Genomic DNA, 20,271 nt, shown 5'->3' with positions numbered 1-20,271 from the left:
CAGCAATCAATTCTGCAGTGCAAGGGAGGCTGAACAAAGACACTGTCATTAATAGTAATGCTACAGGTTGCAACTCTACAGCATTGGCCCCAGGGCCAATCTGACTGCCTATACAGTAAAGAAAACCTTCCTGTGCTCTTGGTGAAACCTCCTTTCCTCCAGTCTCTGTGAATTTCCTTTTTTTCCAATCTGCCCAAATTATTGAATGTCACGGTTGCTTCTTTATAGTTTCTTGTCTTTGAGTGGTGGCACATTTATCTGCTGCACCCTGTGACTGCTGTCTAGGATGATCAGTGATAGGGGGATTATGGGAGAGGGAATTGCAGATTGGCTGCCATTGTTTGCAGGGTTAGGGCTAACTTTGCCATGGTTTCTGCGTTACACTTGCTTTAATACTGTTCGCATGTTCCAAGTATCCACTGCTCTTCATGATCATGACTCCCGAGCTTCCCAGCCTCGAGCTTCAGGGCATTGCCTCCCGTCTCTTCTGAATTTAGTTGAGCTGTTTGAAGTATTTTTACAAGTTTTGAGCCTTAATTAGAAGGGAGAAACAGCAGAGCGAGCAGCTGCGCATCAAGCAAGATCGCCAGATGAGATTAACAAGTCTTCCACTCATAAGAATCGGCCATGGAATCAGTCCAGGTTGGGAAGGAACCCTAAGAAAGATTCCGGAGTGTTTGCACTCATTGTGCGCTCGCCTGAGAGACGATGGAAGCCCCCATAATGGTCTCCATTGCACCAGCCTGTCAGACAATGGAAACCCCAATTATTCTCTCCATTGCACCAGCCTGTTGGGTAACAGAAGCCCCTGCTATGTCCATCAGTGAAAGAAATGAAGATCACAGTTTTGTGGAAGAAAGGGGGGATTCAAGCCATAAGGTAATATATAGTAAAGGGAAACTTGAGTACCTTTTATAGAGCGATGGTTTTTGCCTTGAGTCTTCTGATGGTGAAGATTAACTTGTCTGGTGTTACCGCATGGACATATTTTTTGGGACATAGCTGAATATCTACAGAGTCTTCCAGCCCTAAGCATGGCCAGTAAGTACCAACAGTAGAACAGTGCTCATTGAGCATGTGCAGTGCCGCTGGCACTAGGGAGAGCACTGACTGTAACAGATACAGAATTTGCACTAAAACATTGCTCCTGTATAACATTTTACATGAATCCTTTTGTCAGGCTTTAGTTGTCCTTTTAGAGACACCACTGTATTTATATATTTAAGGGAATGTCAGTATCACTTTAAGAGGAAATGCAAGGGGAAATAAACACAACTTCTAAATATAGTGCCTTTTCACTTTAATCAATCTTCAAACTGTCTTGAGCGTACTTTGCACATTGCATTTATTTTTGCAGTTGATTCTCATTATCTGCTATTCGCACACTTCCTTGGGCTGTGTCTGACAGGCACAAGGGATGGAGGGGAAACCTATTCTAGTTTTAGAAAACATTACACGAGTATGTACTGTCCATCAAGGTCTAAGGAAATATGCCCCCCTTTTCTTTATTTACTTGCAATATGTAAACAATGTTGCCATTGGTGTTATTTGTTATTGTTTTATCACTTATTGTGCTTTACAAACAAAAACTAGGGGGCCAATATTAAGCCGAATATTCTGTTTTTTTTGCGGTAGAATTGTTTTTTTCTCTCTCCTTTAGCCTCTTGGTTCTTAAAGTTGTGTCCCCAGTTATGTTGATATGTTTATAGGTAGTGGGATTCTGGAGACCCGTGTTTACAAACAGGTCTTCTCCTTTCTCCTGTAACTCTATGATGGTGGGTCATAGGGAAGCCCCTTCCATTGAGAGCTGCTGTGACTCTGTTACTCAGCTGGGCCGATGTAGTGGAACTGTAACTGCCAGTAACAATATAGAATGGGAGTAGTTTTTCAAAAGCTAGAAGGTTTAATGCTGAGCATCCATCTATGCACCCAACAAGCTGTAGCCGCTACTTTTTTTTTATTTTTTATAAATAATCATGTTGTTTTATTATATAACTGAATCTGACCTGTACATGACTATATGTGCCATATACCAGCATTGTAGAATTATGTCCTTACCCTTTTACTTTCTAAGAGCAAGAAGTTCAGAGCGTGAGGAATATATTTCCGCCCGTCCCTTTTGTATATAAATATTGTCTGTTATAGCAGTGTTTGCTTATACAGTTTGGAATGTTAACAACATACCCTTTTAATGGAGAGCAGTGATGTGTGGCTCAGAAAAAAATCAATATAAACTCTCCTGAGGAAGCCAACCCGTTCCAAATTCCGCAGCACTACCTACCTGTAAGTCAACCAAATACAAAACTACCAGTCATTCCTGTGATCCAATGCAATCCAAACCCAAAAGCCTTTTAGATCAGCCAACCCAATCCAATGCCAACAGTCCTTTTTGTTGGCCAACCCAATCCAAACCTACCAGCTCTACTTGTGAGCCAACCCAGTCTAGACATGCCAATCCAGTCCAAATCCAAGAGCCCTTGCTGTTAGCCTACACCATCCAAACCAACCAGTCGTTGCTGTGAGCCAACTCAAACCCACCAACCATCTCTGCAAGCCAACACAATCCAAACCCACCAACCATCTCTGCAAGCCAAAACAATCCAAACCCACCAACCATCTCTGCAAGCCAACACAATCCAAAATCACCAACCATCTCTGCAAGCCAACACAATCCAAACCCACCAACCATCTCTGCAAGCCAAAAAAATCCAAACCCACCAACCATCTCTGCAAGCCAACACAATCCAAACCTAATAGCCCTAGCTCCATGGGAGCCAATTCAGAGCTGCCAACCAAATCCAAACATATGAGCCCTCTCCGTGAGCTAACCCAAACCAAACCTGCCTTGCATTCATGTGAAATCCAAATGTAGGAATGCACCGAATCTAGATTTCGTTTGGGATTCGGCCAAGATTTGACCTTTTTCATCAGGATACGGCCTAATCCAACTGCTGGTCAAACTGAATCTAAATCCGAAACATCACATGGCTTTTCATCACACAAACAAGGAAGTCAAATTATTTTTTTTAACTGTGCGCTGTACACGTGGTTCACATTCCCTAATTAACATATGCAGATTAGGGTTCAGATTTGGTTTGGTATTTGGCAAATCTTTCACAAAGGATTGAGGATTTAGTGCATCTCTATCCAAACTTACCAGTCCTCCAAATGAGCCAACACAATCCAGGCTCAGGTAAAAGGGGTACAACTTGATAAATAAATATACCAGAGTCATGGTGGCCCCCTTTGTAATTGCAAATATTGCAAATGTGTATATATGTGTGTGTATAGATAGATAGATAAATTTAAGGTACACATTTGGAATAACTTTTCCAGACGCTTATTCCCCTCTCTAAAATTTGGCGATGATTGAAATGGGTGTAGTGGTCCCCGATCTCTATACACTTCCATCCATGTTACTCAACAGTTTATATCTGGGCACAAAAGAGAGAGGAGATTTCATCATCAGCATAGCAAGAGATTCTGAGAAATTCCCTAATGAGGGAGGGGAGTGATGGCTAATTTATCGGTTTGGTTTAGAAATGGGTAAGATGCCTTTGATGATGACTGCAAATCACTTTTCTTGCTACAAACAAAACCAGCAGTGATTGATTCTAGGTGTTACTTGATTATCAATTGGTTGTTTATCGTGCAACTGGCAGCCAGCCAGCTCTTGGGGGTAGCTGGGGGGGTGGGCAGCTTTTTTTTTTCTGGGTCAAGAGAAAAAAGTCTTGCAAAGGCTGAACTAACTGATGGTATTTATGTTTCCACTTTGCATAGCATGTTCTATTCTATCAGGGGCTTCCACAGACCTTTCATGCATAGATTGATGGTATTATAAGTACATGGGAAGAGGGGAATATTATTTGGATAGCTGCATGTGCCACGAGGCCTGTGAGTATATGTAGATAAGTGAAAACCCAGGACACAAACAAGAGCAGGCTCCCTTTCTTGCAACTTGAGATAGTCATGCAGTGGGTCTAGGGGTGTAACTACAGACCCTGTGGCTGCAGGGGGCCCCAGGAGGTATGGGGCCCCTAAGGGTCCTAATGAATGAATCATTTTAACATAAAAAAACGAATGGATATGTTGGTTGCCCTAAAACTAGGGATGCACCGAATCCACTATTTTAGATTCGGCAGAACCCCCAAATCCTTTGCGAAAGATTCGGCCGAGTACCGAACCCAATCCGAATCCTAATTTGCATATGCAAATTAGGGGTGGGAAGGGGAACATTTTTTTACTTCCTTGTTTTGTGACAAAAAGTTGTGATTTCCCTCCCCATCCCTAATTTGTGTATGCAAATTAGGTTTCGGATTTGGTTCGGCCTGGCCGAAGGATTCGGCCGAATCTGAATCCTGCTGAAAAAGGTCAAATCCTGGCCGAATCCCGAACCTAACCCTGGATTTGGTGCTTCCCTACCGAAAACAAATTTGCTGTGTGGCCCAGTAACCTCTAGTTATGGCACTGAGCGGATCAGGTAGGTGCAGACAAGTATGGGCATAGCTAAGCCGACGAGCTATAAGCTTATTGTGCTTCTTTTTCACCTTCGCTTGGCTGACATCACTTCTAGTCAGGCAGCGCATCGCACATGCGCAAAGATAACTAGGCGCGCATGCGCAAACGGCGCTGCGCCAATTTTTTTTTTTTTTTTTTATGAAAAACTGTTTGGGAGAGGGGGTCTGGCCTGGCGGGGGCCCATATGGGTCGGGCCCACCGGGTATTTTCCCCGGTGTCCCGCTGGGCCAGTCCGACACTGCTTCTGGTCTATAGTGATATCATTTTGGTCTGCAATGATGTCATTTCCAGGTTTATGGTGGCCAACAGGTAGCATGTAGGGTTGAAGATAAAGCAGTTGTGGGTTGAATAGGGTGGTGTAGGGTTGGAACTAGGGGTGGACAGGAGAGACACATGCCTAAGGTGCCATTGGGTTGGGGATGCAACTGAGGGGGCACAAGCAGAGTAAAGGGGGGCATACAGGGCTCCAGGCCAAGTAGTATAGCCTTGTATATAGTGTCTAGTATAGCCTTGGACATCATTACTACTAAGCCTAGCACTGGGGTAGTATGTCTCACTGGTACAGATGCTATTCTGTGTGTGTGTGTATATACAGTAGAACACCAATTTTACGTTTTTCAGGGAACCAGGAAAAAATTATGTAAGATTTGGCAAAATGTAAAATCAGGGAAATGTGTAACTTTTTCTTTAAGTACTGAAAGGATTTAAGCACAGAAGTCTGTTTTACTTTGAGATCCAATATTTACTGTGTTAATAACAAGGGTTAAACATTGCAGTGTTAATGTTACACTATGGGGGGCAAGTGCAAGACTCTCTGTCAGTCTCATACACAACCTAAAGCGATCGGTGCAGGACAGTATAAGGGTCACACTCATTGCAATTGACCATTTACAGGCAGAACTATGACAAACTATACATCTGGTTAGTATTTTAAATATCTTTATTTCACAAATAATAACATTCATAGAGGGGGAAAAAAGCAGTTTTTGGGAACATCAGGACACAATTTTGATGTAAAATGCGGGAAAACATTACTTAAAACCAGGAAAATGCGCCCATAGAAATGCATTATAACTTGGTGGGACCACAAATAAAAGATGTAAAATGCGGGAAAGCTTGAAATCAAGGTACTTAAGGGATACTGTCTTGGGAAAACATGTTTTTTTCAAAACACATCAGGTAATAGTGCTGATCCAGCAGAATTCTGCACTGAAATCCAATTCTCAAAAAAGCAAACAGATTTTTTTTTATTCAATTTTGAAATCTGACATGGAGCTAGACATATTGTCAATATCCCAGCTGCCCCGGTCATGTGACTTGTGCCTGCACTTTAGGATGGAACTACTTTCTGGCTGTTATTTCTCCTACTAATGTAACTGAATGTGTCTCAGTGAGACATGGCTTTTACTATTGAGTGTTGTTTTTAGATATACCAGGCAGCTGTTATCTTGTGTTAGGGAGCTGCTATCTGGTTACCTTCCCATTGTTCTGTTGTTAGGCTGCTGGGGGGGGGTGATATCACTCCAACTTGCAGTAAATAGTGACTGAAGTTTATCAGAGCACAAGTCACATGACTGGGGCAGCTGGGAAACTAACAATATGTCTAGCCCCATGTCAGATTTCAAAATTGAATATAAAAAAAATCTGTTTGCTCTTTTGAGAAATGGATTTCAGTGCAGAATTCTGCTGGAGCAGCACTATTAACTAATGCGTTTTGAAAAAAACACGTTTTTCCATAACAGTATCCCTTTAACATCGAGGTTTCACTGTATGTCTGACGAGCCAGGGCAGATTTTGCCTGATCTGTATTTGACAGATACACCCTTGTATCATCTTGGCCTCAGCAAGTCCTATCCCCTTCATTTGGCTTCAGCCTCAGCACAGACATCCCTGGCTAAACAGAAAGCCAATTAGCATGAGCATTTTATAGCAGAGAAGTCTTCTTGGAAAGAATCTTCCCTTTTTCCGTCATTCCGAATCCTGCTAGAATTTACACAGCGTCTCGCGGAATACCAGGAATCATGGAACCGGCCCGAACGGAGCCAAGTTTTGGTGCTAATAAATTTCAGTGCCTCGGACGCAGCAGCTGTTTTTGTTCAGAGAACAAGTGAGTGTCCGCTATTTAGAGACATAGGGGAAGACTATATTATATCATATCTCTGTGTGTAAAGCATATATCAGTGCTCCTCAGCCTGCATATATACCCTAGGTCAGCTCTCCCATTGGGGGGGCACCATGACATAGACTCTAATGGACTGAGTTTAAAGTGAAGACAGGATTGTTCAGTGCATACCTTAACTGTGCATAATGATTGATATTATAACTCAGCGCAACCCTGCTTCCCACTCAACCTGCCTGAAAATTCATATACAGGTTTGGGATCCGTTATCCGGCAACTCATTATCCAGAAAGTTCCAAATAACGGAAAGGCCGTCTACCATAGACTCCATTATAATTAAATAATCCACATTTTTAAAAATGATTTCCTTTTTCTGTGTAATAATAAAACAGTAGCTTGAACTTGATCCCAACTAAGATATAATTAATCCTTATTGGAAGCAAAACCAGCCTATTGGCTTTATTTAATGTTTACATGAATTTCTAGTAGACGAGGTATGGAGATCCAAATTACAGAAAGATCCGTTATCCGGAAAATCCCAGGTCCCAAGCATTCTTGATAACAGATCCCATACCTGTGTGTATATATACATTTTGCAGCATTCAAGTAGAACCCCCCATTTACATTTTCCAGGAGACTGGAATAAAATGTTGTAATTGTAAAATCAGGGAAATTTATAATGCATAATATATAGGTGGGATCACAAAAAAACTATGTAAAATCTAACAAAATAACTGCCTTTTGCACAAGTTCTGCATGTAGAGAGACAGGATTTCTGGTGATTTTAATAGAGTGAGATCTAATACATCTTCTAGGCAAAAGGAGCCCCCTATAAGATATATTGGATCTAACTGTCAATGAATATCTGACACCCAACTCCTGAATGAAGACAGAATGAAGAGAGGGATAGTGAAGATAAACTTGATTATTTCAGAAATGGTACAGAATATTTAATTGATTGTATTTTTTATTTCAGTATGCTGAAGCTAAAAAAAAGTCATTTTCGCGATAGTTCCCCTTTAACTTTTAGTATGTCATAGAATGACTAATTCTAAGCAACTTTTCAATTGGTCTTCATTTTTTTAAAATTGCTTTTGAGTTATCTACCTTCAGCTTCTGATACTTTCCAGCTTTCAAATAGAGGACACCATCTAAAAAAAACAAACAAATGCTCTGTAAGGCTACAAATGTATTGTTATTGCTACTTTTTATTACTTGTCTTTCTATTCAGGCCTCTCTCTTCATATTCCAGTCTCTTATTCAAATCAATGCATGGTTGCTAGGGGAATTTGGACCCTAGCAACCAGATTGCTCAAATTGCAAAATGGAGAGCTGCTGAATAAAAAGCTAAATAACTCAAAAACCACAAAAAATAAAAAACAATTGCAAATTGTCTTAAAAGATTACTACTCCCTGCATTATAGTAAAATTAATGTAAACGGTAACAACCACTTTAGAAAGGTGACATTATTTTGTGCTATTTTAAACATTTTTTTCTGTTGGTTTTGTGTATGTGAATCGCTCAGTAATTAAGTTCACACAACCAACTGATTTAACTCAAAAGCGTCATTTAAGAATAAATTTACATTCCACCGTGAGAGTTCTTTTCTGGAATGGAGCCGGCCGGGGCCACAGTTGTTTCTTATTGGTTGAAACGGAATTTCCTTGTCGAATAGTTAGAAAATAAATCGTTTGCATATGATTCTTGACAGATAGCCGGTATAATTAGCATTTTTGCTGTGAGTTTTGTTACCATGGCAATGGCAAGTAGCAAAACGATGGAAGGACAGAAATATGGATGTTATGTGTAAAATGCTGGAATTTCTTTTGTTTAGAAATGGAGATGATTAAGTAAATGGAGACTCATCATCTTGTAAACACTCATTATGGGGTGAAATGGTCATGGGTTGTGTAATCAAGTAGGAAGGGTCTTGTTCTGCTGTAGGCGAATTCCTAGGAACAAATAGGGGCAGATTTATCAAGGGTCGAAGTGAAAATGTGAATTTTTAAATTAGAATTTTGAGCTATTTTTAAGGGGCAAGGGTCGAATTTTGAATTTAAAAGACTTCGAAATTCGAATTCAAAAAGACCAACCGAAATGAAGACAGTTTTTTGTTTTTTTTTGGTCGAATACAGTAGGTCAGTTTTCGTTCGAATAAGTAAATCCACCAATTGATTCCACATAGGTTCTAGGAGGTCCCCCATAGGCTAAAACTGCAATTCGGAAGGTTTTAGATGGTGAATGCTCGAAGTCAAATTTTTAAAGAGACAGTACATGATAAATTTCGGTATTCAAATTTTTTGCAAATTCGAATTTGGACCATTCCCTAGTGGAAGTACACAAAAAATAGCTCAAAATTCGAGTTTTTTTCATTCGAAAGTTCACCTTGACTTTTGATAAATCTGTTAGTGTACTTCAACTAGGGAATAGTCCAAATTCTAAATGAATTTGAAAAATAGTTGAAAATTCGAATATCAAAATTTATTATGTACTGTCTGTTTAAAAATTCGACTTCGACTATTCGCCATCTAAAACCTGCTAAATTGCTGTTTTAGCCTATGGGGGACCTCCTAGAACCTATTTTGAGTCATTGGCGGACTATGAATTAGATTTTTTTTAATAAATTTCACTTGGTCTTTTTTTATTTGAATTTCGAGATGATGGGGGTTTAAAAAAATTTGACCCTTGATAAATCTGCCCCATAGTTTTCTGTTCTGGAGCCTGATGTGCTATATCCCTTTATCCAGGTCATATCTTACAGTTTTCATTTGCATCCTTTAGGAATAAACCAAATCCGCTATTTTAGGATTCTGCTGAAGCCTTTGTGAAAGATTTGGTCAAATACTGAACCGAACCCTAATTTGCATATGTAAATTAGGGAAACAAGGGGGGAAGAGAACTGCACACACAGCTCATGCTTCAATAATGTTTGAATTTCTTGTTTGTGTAATGGAAGATTGTTTTATTCAGATTCAGTTCGGCCAGGCACTTGGATTAGGCTGAATCCGAATCCTACTGTATAGCATCCTTATATTATACAGACTGCTCTGCAGAGGTGCAACGTGGGATCCCTGAAACTCCCTGTTGGCCACAGGTCCCATGAACCATGGGGGTAAGGGGACCTATTCATTAGTAGGGGAATACGTGGATCCTTACTCTCGCTTTGTAGCCCCCCCACAAGCAGGGCTGGTCCTATCAAATGTGGGGCCCAATTGGAATCATTTTGGCGGGGCCCCTTAGATGAAGTGTTTCTGGCTACTGACACAAGGGGAGGCACATTTATCGAATTTCAAATTCATGTGAGTTTTTAAACTCGAAATGTATTTAAAAAAAATAATTTTTAAAACTTGGATCAATTAAATCGAACTGAAAACTCGAATCGAATTCGAATGGAAACGTAAAAAAAAATGTTCCGCTTCCCACCCCTAATTCGCATATGCAAATTAGGATTTGGTTCGGTATTCGGCAGAATCTTTCGCAAAGGATTCGGGGGTTTGGCCAAATCCAAAATAGTGGATTTGATGCATCTCTATAGCAAAGTGAATCATATTTCCCCTTTAAAGGAGAACTAAAGCTTAACTAAAGAAGTAGCTAGAAATGTTGTACATTATGTTTTGTGCTTCTGTACCAGCCCAAGGCAACCACAGCCCTTTAGCAGTAAAGATCTGTGTCTCCAAAGATGCCCCAGTAGCTCCCCATCTTCTTTTCTGCTGATTCACTGCACATGCTCTGTGCTGCTGTCACTTACTGAGCTTAGGGACCCACTCACAATTTACAGTACACGTAGAATAGACATGTCACAATATAAGGCTGATTAGTAATTAATACAGATAATTACTACATGGCAGCACAGAAACCAGTGCAATTAGCATCAGAATTTAATAATCAGCCCTGTAGCATCAGCTTATATTACAGCCAGGGAAGCTCATTTTCTGCTGGGGCAGCTGGGAAACTGACAATATGTCTAGCCCCATGTTAGATTTCAAAATTAAATATAAAAAAATCTGTTTGCTCTTTTGAGAAATGGATTTCCGTGCAGAATTCTGCTGGAGCAGCACTATTAACTGATGTGTTTTGGAAAAAAACATGACCGTATCCCTTTAAAGGTGAACAACCCCTTTTAGAGCAGAGAAGGATTATTTGGGTGTAACAGGGTCAGATAAGCAGAGTGGACAAAAATGTCCCATTTTTTTAATTTTCAAATGTTAGCTTTTATATAGGCACACCTAGTATGTGTTAATAAGGGAACCCGATGTTATATGAATGGGTTAATATCTTTATATAGCATGAGCCGGCGCTGAGCTTCTGGGATCTGCACATTCTGTACATTGTTGCCCCCACTAACCCTACAATAAGTGCACTGACCTTCTCTCCCATGGGAATCCTCTGCTGTTGGGCACAGGACTGAGCAGTAAGGTCACCAGCTGCAATTATTCTGGAGAGAGACAGTTAAAGGGGAAGTACAGCCTACTGTAGTAGACAATTCATATTTATAAGCTGGGGGCGGTTTAGCGTCTGCACTTTATTAACCCTCTATTTTCACCCAGAACTTTGTTGACCCACTTTGTTGAAAGCATGAATTCAAACCCACATCCCCACTACCTAATTCTATCCGAGGAACATGACCCAATTTTTAAATCTATTCTTTAACGAGGTGCAAAATGGTGTATAGCAGCAGTTTAATGGCGTTGGACTCGCTGAGAGCCAGCACCTCAGGAGATCCCTCAGGGGCCAACAGCAATAACGCTGACCCAAGCGAAGTGTCAAACCTCAGTTCATAGGGAAGGAAGAACGTATTGTTAACACAGAATCCTTGGACTGTCTGACGGAACTTGGATGACTTTGAAAGTGCTCGTTGTGAATAGAAGAATCAGGAACACGTGTTTTTTAGTCTCAGACTCACTTTTTGTTTTCAAAGGGTTTTTATAGTTTGACTTGATTAGTCTCTGCGGTACCATATGATTCGCCGCAGCCCAGAATGTGTGAACGATTAATGTTTGAGCTTGAGATTCTACAGACCTTTTGGGTTACTCAGGCTCTATTCTACTTCAGTTTAACCCATTGGTTTGTAGTGAGGATTGAAGGTGTCATAGACTCTCAAAGTGAGGACCCTGCTTAGACAGAGGAGAAGGTGAGTGGTACATACAGAATAAGGAACCATAGATGGACCCTGTCCAGATAGAGGGGAAGGTGAGTGGTACATACAGAATGAGGAACCACAGATGGACCCTGCCCAGATAGAGGAGAAGGTGAGTGGTACATACAGAATAAGGAACCACAGATGGACCCTGCCCAAACAGATGGAAGGTGAGTGGTACATATAGAATAAGGAACCACAGGTGGACCCTGACCAGACAGAGGGGAAGGTGAGTGGTACATACAGAATGAGGAACCACAGATGGACCCTGCCGAGACAGAGGGGAAGGTGAGTGGTACATACAGAATGAGGAACCACAGATGGACCCTGCCAAAACAGATGGAAGGTAAGTGGTACATACAGAGTGAGGAACCACAGATGGACCCTGCCCAGACAGAGGGGAAGGTGAGTGGTACGTACAGAATGAGGAACCACAGATGGACCCTGCCCAGACAAAGGGGAATGTGAGTGGTACATATAAATTAAGGAACCACAGGTGGACCCTTCCCAGACAGAGGGGAAAGTGAGTGGTACATTCAAAGTGAGTAACAACAGATGAACCCTGCCCAGACAAAGGGGAATGTGAGTGGTACGTATAGAATGAGGAACCACGGATGGACCCTGTCCAGACAGAGGGGAAGGGAATGTGAGTGGTACATACAGATTGAGCAACCACAGATGGACACAGGACCCTACCCAGACAGTGGGGAAGATGAGGGGTACATTACACTGAACCACAAATATGGTTCCAAATGCTGTCTTGGTTAAGGGATTTGGAGACTGCAGTTTCCAGTATCCCCCAAGAATACCATAATGTTGACATCCATACATTAAGGGGCCTATTTATTATGCTGGGTAAAACTACGTTTGCCGGTAAAAACTGTAAAAAGCTGTGTACAATGAATGGCGAATTTATCAAGGTTTGTTTTATTTTACACCATGTGAACACCAGATTTTCCACAGTCATTTTACACTGCTTCAGACCTTTGTAGGTAAGTTCCGGCAGAAGTTGCTCAAAGAAAAAGCTCTTAAAAACATGACGCCACACACTGTCAGTTGAAGTGTTAACAGCATTTTGGGTAATCTGTGTCTTCTCTATTATAATAAATAAACTTCTGTGCGTGATCTCGGGTGCACTGTCACGAGGTGGGTGGGGGTGCCTTTGGCCTCTGGGTTGAACTCCATAGACAAACAATATATGATAGGGGAGAAGAATCATGGGAACCTCAGGAATTTAAGAAAACTGTTACTGTTGGATATCTCCGAAAAGAGCAATAAAAATGGGCTGGAACCTTGTGTTGCTTTATCAAAGCGTTCTGTGTGCTGAAACATTGGAATGTGGAGCCGGCTTCATACTGTACTGGTACGTACGTCCCGTCCCCAATGTGTTCTGCTGTCAGATCCTCAGAGCGCTAATTAGGGTGGTGACTTTGTCTGAGTTACAGCTGCTACAGGGATACCATATATTCTCTTTTATTCCTAATATATTCTCTAAATATTCCTATTTTTATTTTCCTATGTACTCCTCCATTGTATTCTCTTTTACTTAATATGTGAACTATTCATAACAAATATATAAAGCTGTTTCCTTTTTGCTCTGCTGATTAATGTTGTTTAAGGGCTGCTGCTTACAATAGGGATCAGATAGAATCTGTGCAGCCACTGGGACAGAATGCTCTGTTATACAGATAGCTAGAATCTCAGCCATAAAGCAGGACAGGACTGCTGCTTACACTGGGGATCAGATAGGATCTGTGCAGCCACTGGGACAGAATGTTCTGTTATACAGATAGCTAGAATCTCAGCCATAAAGCAGGACAGGACTGTTGCTTACACTGGGGATCAGTTAGGATCTGTGCAGCCACTGGGACAGAATGTTCTGTTATACAGATAGCTAGAATCTCAGCTGCCATAAAGCAGGACAGGACTGCTGCTTACAGCGCCGCTTCGGACCTAAGCGCCGCCTGAGGCGGCTCCTGCAATGCCGCCCCCCTCGTCGACTTACTTGTCGGGAGGGGAGGCAGGAACACTAATGCGGAGAGCGCAATTGCGCTCTCTCGCATTAGTAAAGCCGAATTTCCGGTTTAAAAACCGGAAATTCGGCTCTTAAAGGTGCAGGAGCGGCTTTTTGCCGGCTCTGGAAACCGCTTCGGCGTTGCCGCCTGAGGCGAGCGTCTCAGCTCGCCTCATTGGCGGCGCGCCCCTGGCTGCTTACAATGGGGATCAGATAGGATCTGCGCAGTCACTGGGACAGAATGTTCTGTTATACAGATAGCTAGAATCTCAGCCATAAAGCAGGACAGGACTGCTGCTTACACTGGGGATCAGATAGGATCTGTGCAGCCACTGGGACAGAATGCTCTGTTATACAGATAGCTAGAATCTCAGCCATAAAGCAGGACAGGACTGTTGCTTACACTGGGGATCAGATAGGATCTGTGCAGCCACTGGGACAGAATGTTCTGTTATACAGATAGCGAGAATCTCAGCTGCCATAAAGCAGGACAGGACTGCTGCTTACAATGGGGATCAGATAGGATCTGTGCAGTCACTGGGACAGAATGTTCTGTTATACAGATGGCTAGAATCTCAGCCATAAAGCAGGACAGGACTGCTGCTTTCAATGGGGATCAGATAGGATCTGTGCAGCCACTGGGACAGAATGCTCTGTTTTACAGATAGCTAGAATCTCAGCTGCCATAAAGCAGGACAGGACTGCTGCTTACAATGGGGATCAGATAGGATCTGTGCAGCCACTGGGACAGAATGCTCTGTTATACAGATAGCTAGAATCTCAGCCATAAAGCAGGGCAGGACTATTGCTTAAAGTGGGAATCAGATAGGATCTGTGCAGTCACTGGGACAGAATGTTCTGTTACACAGATAGCTAGAATTTTGGCAATAAAGCAGGGCAGGACTGTTTCTTACAGTGAGTATCCGGATATGTGCCAGGTTAATTGGCTGCTGATAAAATTGGCCCTAGTTTGTGTGAATGTGACAGGGACCTTAGATTGTAAACTCCACAGGTACAGTGACTGATAAGAATGCAGCATTATCTGTATAGAATACAATGTATAGAAATGATATATAAATGAATAATACTATTATTAGTAATAAAAAGCTAGTTGTGTGGCAAGTTCCTTGATTGATCTAATTCAGTCTTGGGCAATGTTTGTCGCTCTAGATCTTCGATGACAAATTCCAGCGTTTCACCAGCAGTTCACCCCCCACCCCGTGCCCCAGATGCTGTAACATGTTATAGTTCTTTTTTCCCTGTGCGTGTTTGTAATTATATTTGAATTATTGTAACCTCTTTAGGTTTGTTGCCCATAACTTATAAAAAGGGGGGCATGTTTACTTTATTACATTCGATTTTGCTTTTAAATGTAGCCTTTAGTGGATTATTGGAGTTTCCTGTTTTATATGGGTCTCTTTTTTAATGAAATGCCTGTTTTGACAGCTGTATACTTTCTTTTAAAAAAAAAATCCTCATTTGCTTGTGTTTAGGGTCCTTATCCCTCCCACCCACAGAGAAACAAACAAAACTCTTCAGACTTTATCTGACGCCAGTGCTGCACTTATGGCAGGACAATTCAACGCTGTGCCATAGAGACACATACAAATCTTGAAGCAGAGAATCTGATTTATATTTGCTCATCCTTTAAAGGAGAAGGAAAGCTACGGAGGTATTTTATTGCCAATAGATTAGATGCAATAGCGCAAGCTAGAATGCTATATTTATTCTGTAGAAAGTTTTACCATACCTGAATAAAAAGCTTTAGAAGCTCTCTGTTTGTTTGGGATAGCAGCTGCCATATTAGCTTGGTGTGACATCACTTCCTGCCTGAGTCTTTCCCTGCTCACTTATAGCTCTGGGCTCAGATTACAGCAGAGAAGGGTGAGGAGGGAGAGAGGAGCAAACTGAGCATGCTCAAGCCCAAGCCCTGGAGGTTTAAGCTGAAAACAGGAAGTCTGATACAGAAGCCCACGAGTACACAATAGAAGGAAAGAAATGCTGTGTTTGTTTTGACTGAGGACTCAGAGTAGCATTACTTTGAGGGTTTACTGGTATTTTTAGGTGGACCTTTCTGATAAGGCTTACTTAGTTTTAACCTTTCCTTTTTCTTTAATAACAACTAAATTGGCAGTGAATTAAATAATGTTTGAGCTAAGTATAATATGGGGCATGGCTAATAAAGGCCCATCTCCGTATCCCACATGCTGGGTATTAAGGGGGTGGTTCACCTTTACGTTAACTTTTAGTATGTTATAGAATGGCCAATTCCCGCAGTCCCGCTTTTGACAGTTCAACCAGCATAAGGCCCAGAATATAGACTTAAGATACTTTTGTAACAGTTTTAGATAAGATAAGAACGAAGACTCACAGCTTAAGGGCAGAGAGAGACGAGAAGATTCAGGGAGATTCAGTTGCCTGGCGACAAATCGCCTCTTCTTCGGGCGACTAATCTCCCCGAACTGCCTCGCCGCCGGCTAGAATCTAAATCGCCGGCGGGATGGCACTCTAAGCGCTTCCTTTTCTGAAGTTGCCCAAAGTTGCATGAGGGCAGACACACGTGGAGATTCTGGGATATTTAGGCGCCTCTTCTTCAGACGACTAATCTCCCCGAATTGGCCTCCGCTGGCTTTGAACGCTTCGTTTTCCGAAGTCGCCCAAAGTTGCAACACGAGTAAACTTCAGGCGATTTCGGAAAACGAAGCACTCCGAGTGCCATCCGGCCGGTGATTTTGATTTAAGCCAGCGGGAAGGCAGTTCGGGGAGATTAGTCGCCCGAAGAAGAGCCGTTTTTAGCTGGGCGACAATATCTCCCTGATTCTTCTCGTCTGTCTCTGCCCTAGAGGGCAATACACCTTCATTAGCTAAACTGTAATTACAGATAAAAAAACACAGAAATGTGTTCAAACTTTCATAACTTGCCAAATTTTGCAAAATGGACATGGTAATTAGGGGGTGTGGTCACAAAATGGGTAAATCCTTTCGTCCCTCTTTCTGTTTCCAAAATGTTGAGAACATGGGAAAATTTTTGCTGGTTAGAGTGAGTTGCAGGTAAGGGCAAGGCCAGACGTGGCGTTTTTACTTAGCCAGGCGTAAATACGCTACTGAAACCACATGCGACCGTCAACATGTGTTTTTCAGCACATAGGATTCTTTTCCCAACATGCACTTCTCATTGTTCTCATTGAATTTGGACGCCATATTTAAAATACGCTGCGTATTTACGTAAAGTGTGGTTTCAAACGTGCAGATCCCATAGAGTCTATTAATTTGGTAGTTTCTTGACGTATTGGTGTTTCTGCTAAAAAAACGCCAATACTGGCGTCCTGTGGCGGATTTCAGCTTGCAAGCGCCCTGTGTGAATTGCGTTTTCCATTAGTTTCAGTGTCAGTGCAGTTTATGCGTATTTACGCCCGACTGTTTTTTTTTAAAAACGCTGCAAAAAGCCACGTCTGTCCTTACCCTTAAGGTTTTGCTGGTCAGAGTTTTTCGTGACTCGCGCTTCACTAGCGGCAACCATCCGATACATAGAAAGTGCAGTTTCAAAGGGCCAGGAAATATTATTCTGTATTAAAAGTCATAGATTTGTGGCATGAGAGAGTGATTATTCACCTTTACACTGTTAAGGTCTGATCTAGAATATTCAGTTGATCTTAATGTTTAAGGAGAGATTTTTACAGTGAGAGTGTAACACTTTAAACCTGTAAATTAACTGTTAGTAGATGTAGAGAGTGATATCCTGAGACACATTGCAATTGGTTTTCATTTTTTATTATTTGTGGTTTTTGAGTTATTTAGCTTTTTATTCAGCAGCTCTCCAGTTTGCAATTTCAGCCATCTGGTTGCTAGGCTCCAAATTACCCTAGCAACCAACGTTGATTTGATTAAGAGACTGGAATATGAATAGGAGAGGCCTGAATTGAAAGATGAGTAATAAAAAGTAGCAATAACCTGTGTAGCCTTATGGAGCATTTGTTTTTAGATGGGGTCAGTGACCCCCATTTGAAAGCTGGAAAGAGTCAGAAGTTGAAGGTAAATAAACAACTATAAAAAAAGAAAGGTCAATTGAAAGGTTGCTTAGAATTAGCCATTCTATAAAAGATTAAAACTGAATTTAAAGTTGAGCCTCCGCTTTATAGGAAAATCTTTGGGCTGTACCAACATGCTTCCCATGAGGTAAACCTGTTCATGTTACTGTTTATCAGGACCAAACCAGGTTATAAGCGATTTCTGACAGAAGTTAAACCTCTTTGTTTGATATCGTAGACTAAATCAGTGGAGAATATTTACCAGACTGGATCTCTTTAATGGGCTCTCCCTAAACCCCCCTAGTGAATACTACCAAATGGTCTGGTCCCTCCCCAGTGCATTGAGAGCTATGGGAGAGGTAAGAGCTGTGTCAATGTTCTGTCCATTAAAAAAACAAGAAGTGTTCGCTTCTGTTCTCAAAGTACACTTCTCCTCCTCAACACATTGTATCTGTGTGCAGTAATGTGCAGGTTAGCTGAGGTTTCTAGTGAAGCCCTGCAGAGCACATGGTGCATCCCAAGATGGCCGCTTCATGAGGTAACTGCGCAGCTTGAATGAGTTTCTCCTCACAATGCAAGGGCTTGTCTGTTATTTACTGACCTCTCATGTATTTTACCTCATAATCTCTGCTCCTGGCCTATAAACACCCTGTAATATTGTTTTCCAGGGATATAGAGTTAATAACTGCTGGTGGCCTTGTGTGTACAGGTGTATCTGGAATCCCGTTATCCTGAAAGCTCCAAATTACGGAAAGGCCGACTTCATTTTATCCAAATAATCCAAATTTTTTAAAATGAATTTCATTTTTCTGTGTAATCATAAAACAGTCGCTTGTACTTGATCCCAACTAAGATATAATTAATCCTTATTGGAGGCAAAACCAGCCTATTGGGTTTATTTAATGTTTACATGATTCTCTAGTAGATTTCAGGTATGAAGATCCAAATAATGCAAATATACCTTATCCGGTAAACCCCAGGTCCTGAGCATTCTGGATAACAGGTCCCCTACCTGTGCATGACAGTGGCCGTGTGTTTCCTGCTGTTTTATAGGTGTGCTATATCCATTTTTGTATATTTTGCTTTATGCAAATCTTGCAACCACTATCTTGTTATGTTAAAGGAGAAGGAAAGCTACAGAGGCATTTTATTGCCAATAGATTAGCCACAATAGTGCAAGCTATAACACTATATTTATTCTGTAGAATGCTTTACCGTACCTGAGTTAACAGCTCTAGAAGCTCTCTGTTTGTTTAGGATAGCAGCTGTAGTATTAGCTTGGTGTGACATCACTTCCTGCCTGAGTCTCTCCCTGCTCACTTACAGCTCTGAGCTCAGATTACAGCAGGGAGGGGAGGAGGGAGGGGGAGAGGAGCAAACTGAGCATGCTCAAGCCCAAGCCCTGGAGGTTTAAGATGAAAACAGGAAGTCTGATACAGAAGCCCATGTGTACACAATAGAAGGAAAGAAGTGTTTCTTTTGACAGAGGACTGAGAGCAGCATTACTTTGAGGGTTTACTGGTGTATTTGTATAGACCTTTCTGATGAAGTTTACTTAGTTTTAACCTTTCCTTCTCCTTTAAAGGGGTTGTTCTAGGGTTGCCACCTCTCTGGTTTTGACCCAGACAGCCCGGTATTTTGTAGGGCTGCCCGGGTCAAAACTTCCTGCCCGGTTTTCCAAATAAGGATAACCAGGCAGGATTCACTTGATTGACACGGCGCCTGATGTCACAACCTCACCCATCTATGTCATGGCCCCACCCACTGACATCACGGCCCGCCCCTTGCCCGGTCTCAGCCGTATGGAAAAGTGGCAACCCTAGGTTTTTCACCTTCCAAACACTTTTTTTCCCAGTTCAATTGTTTTCAGATTGTTCACCAGAAATAAAGACCTTTTTTACAATTACTTAACATTTTTATATTTTTTACAATTTTTTTTAAATCTAAAGGTGGCCGTAATGAGCGGATCTCTCCCGCATTGAGGTGCGTGATAGGCTGATCCAATCATGGGCCCTAGGGCCCAACGATCGGATTATAATGTAACCAACATGGCGGACATATTGTCAATTTCCCAGCTGCCCCTGGTCATGTGACTTGTGCCTGCACTTTAGGAGAGAAATGCTTTCTGGCAGGCTGCTGTTTTTCGTTCTCAATGTAACTGAATGTGTCTCAGTGGGACATGGGTTTTTACTATTGAGTGTTGTTCTTAGATCTACCAGGCAGCTGTTATCTTGTGCTATGGAGCTGTTATCTGGTTACCTTCCCATTGTTCTTTTGTTTGGCTGCTGGGGGGAGAAAGGGAGGGGGTGATATCACTCCAACTTGCAGTACAGCAGTAAAGAGTTATTGAAGCTTATCAGAGCACAAGTCACATGACTTGGGGCAGCTGGGGAAATTGACAATATGTCTAGCCCCATGTCAGATTTCAAAATTGAATATAAAAAAATCTGTTTG

At 41.8% G+C, this 20,271-nt stretch overlaps 1 protein-coding gene across 3 annotated transcripts in view; it reads left to right on the top strand.

The window, feature by feature from the left end:
- Positions 1 to 20,271, top strand: part of ripor3.L (RIPOR family member 3 L homeolog) — a 95,335-nt gene that overhangs the window by 19,550 nt on the left and 55,514 nt on the right. The window contains exon 2 of one of the 3 annotated variants that reach the window (XM_041575755.1): positions 15,283 to 15,461. The exons of the other annotated variants lie outside the window; for them this stretch is intronic. The gene's annotated coding sequence lies outside the window, so the exon portion shown is untranslated. The remainder of the gene's footprint in view (positions 1 to 15,282; positions 15,462 to 20,271) is intronic. 3 annotated transcript variants of the gene reach the window in all.

Source organism: Xenopus laevis, chromosome 9_10L (genome assembly GCF_017654675.1).
Source record: "Xenopus laevis strain J_2021 chromosome 9_10L, Xenopus_laevis_v10.1, whole genome shotgun sequence".
NCBI lineage: Eukaryota > Metazoa > Chordata > Amphibia > Anura > Pipidae > Xenopus > Xenopus laevis.
This window is presented reverse-complemented; position numbering and strand designations above follow the sequence as displayed.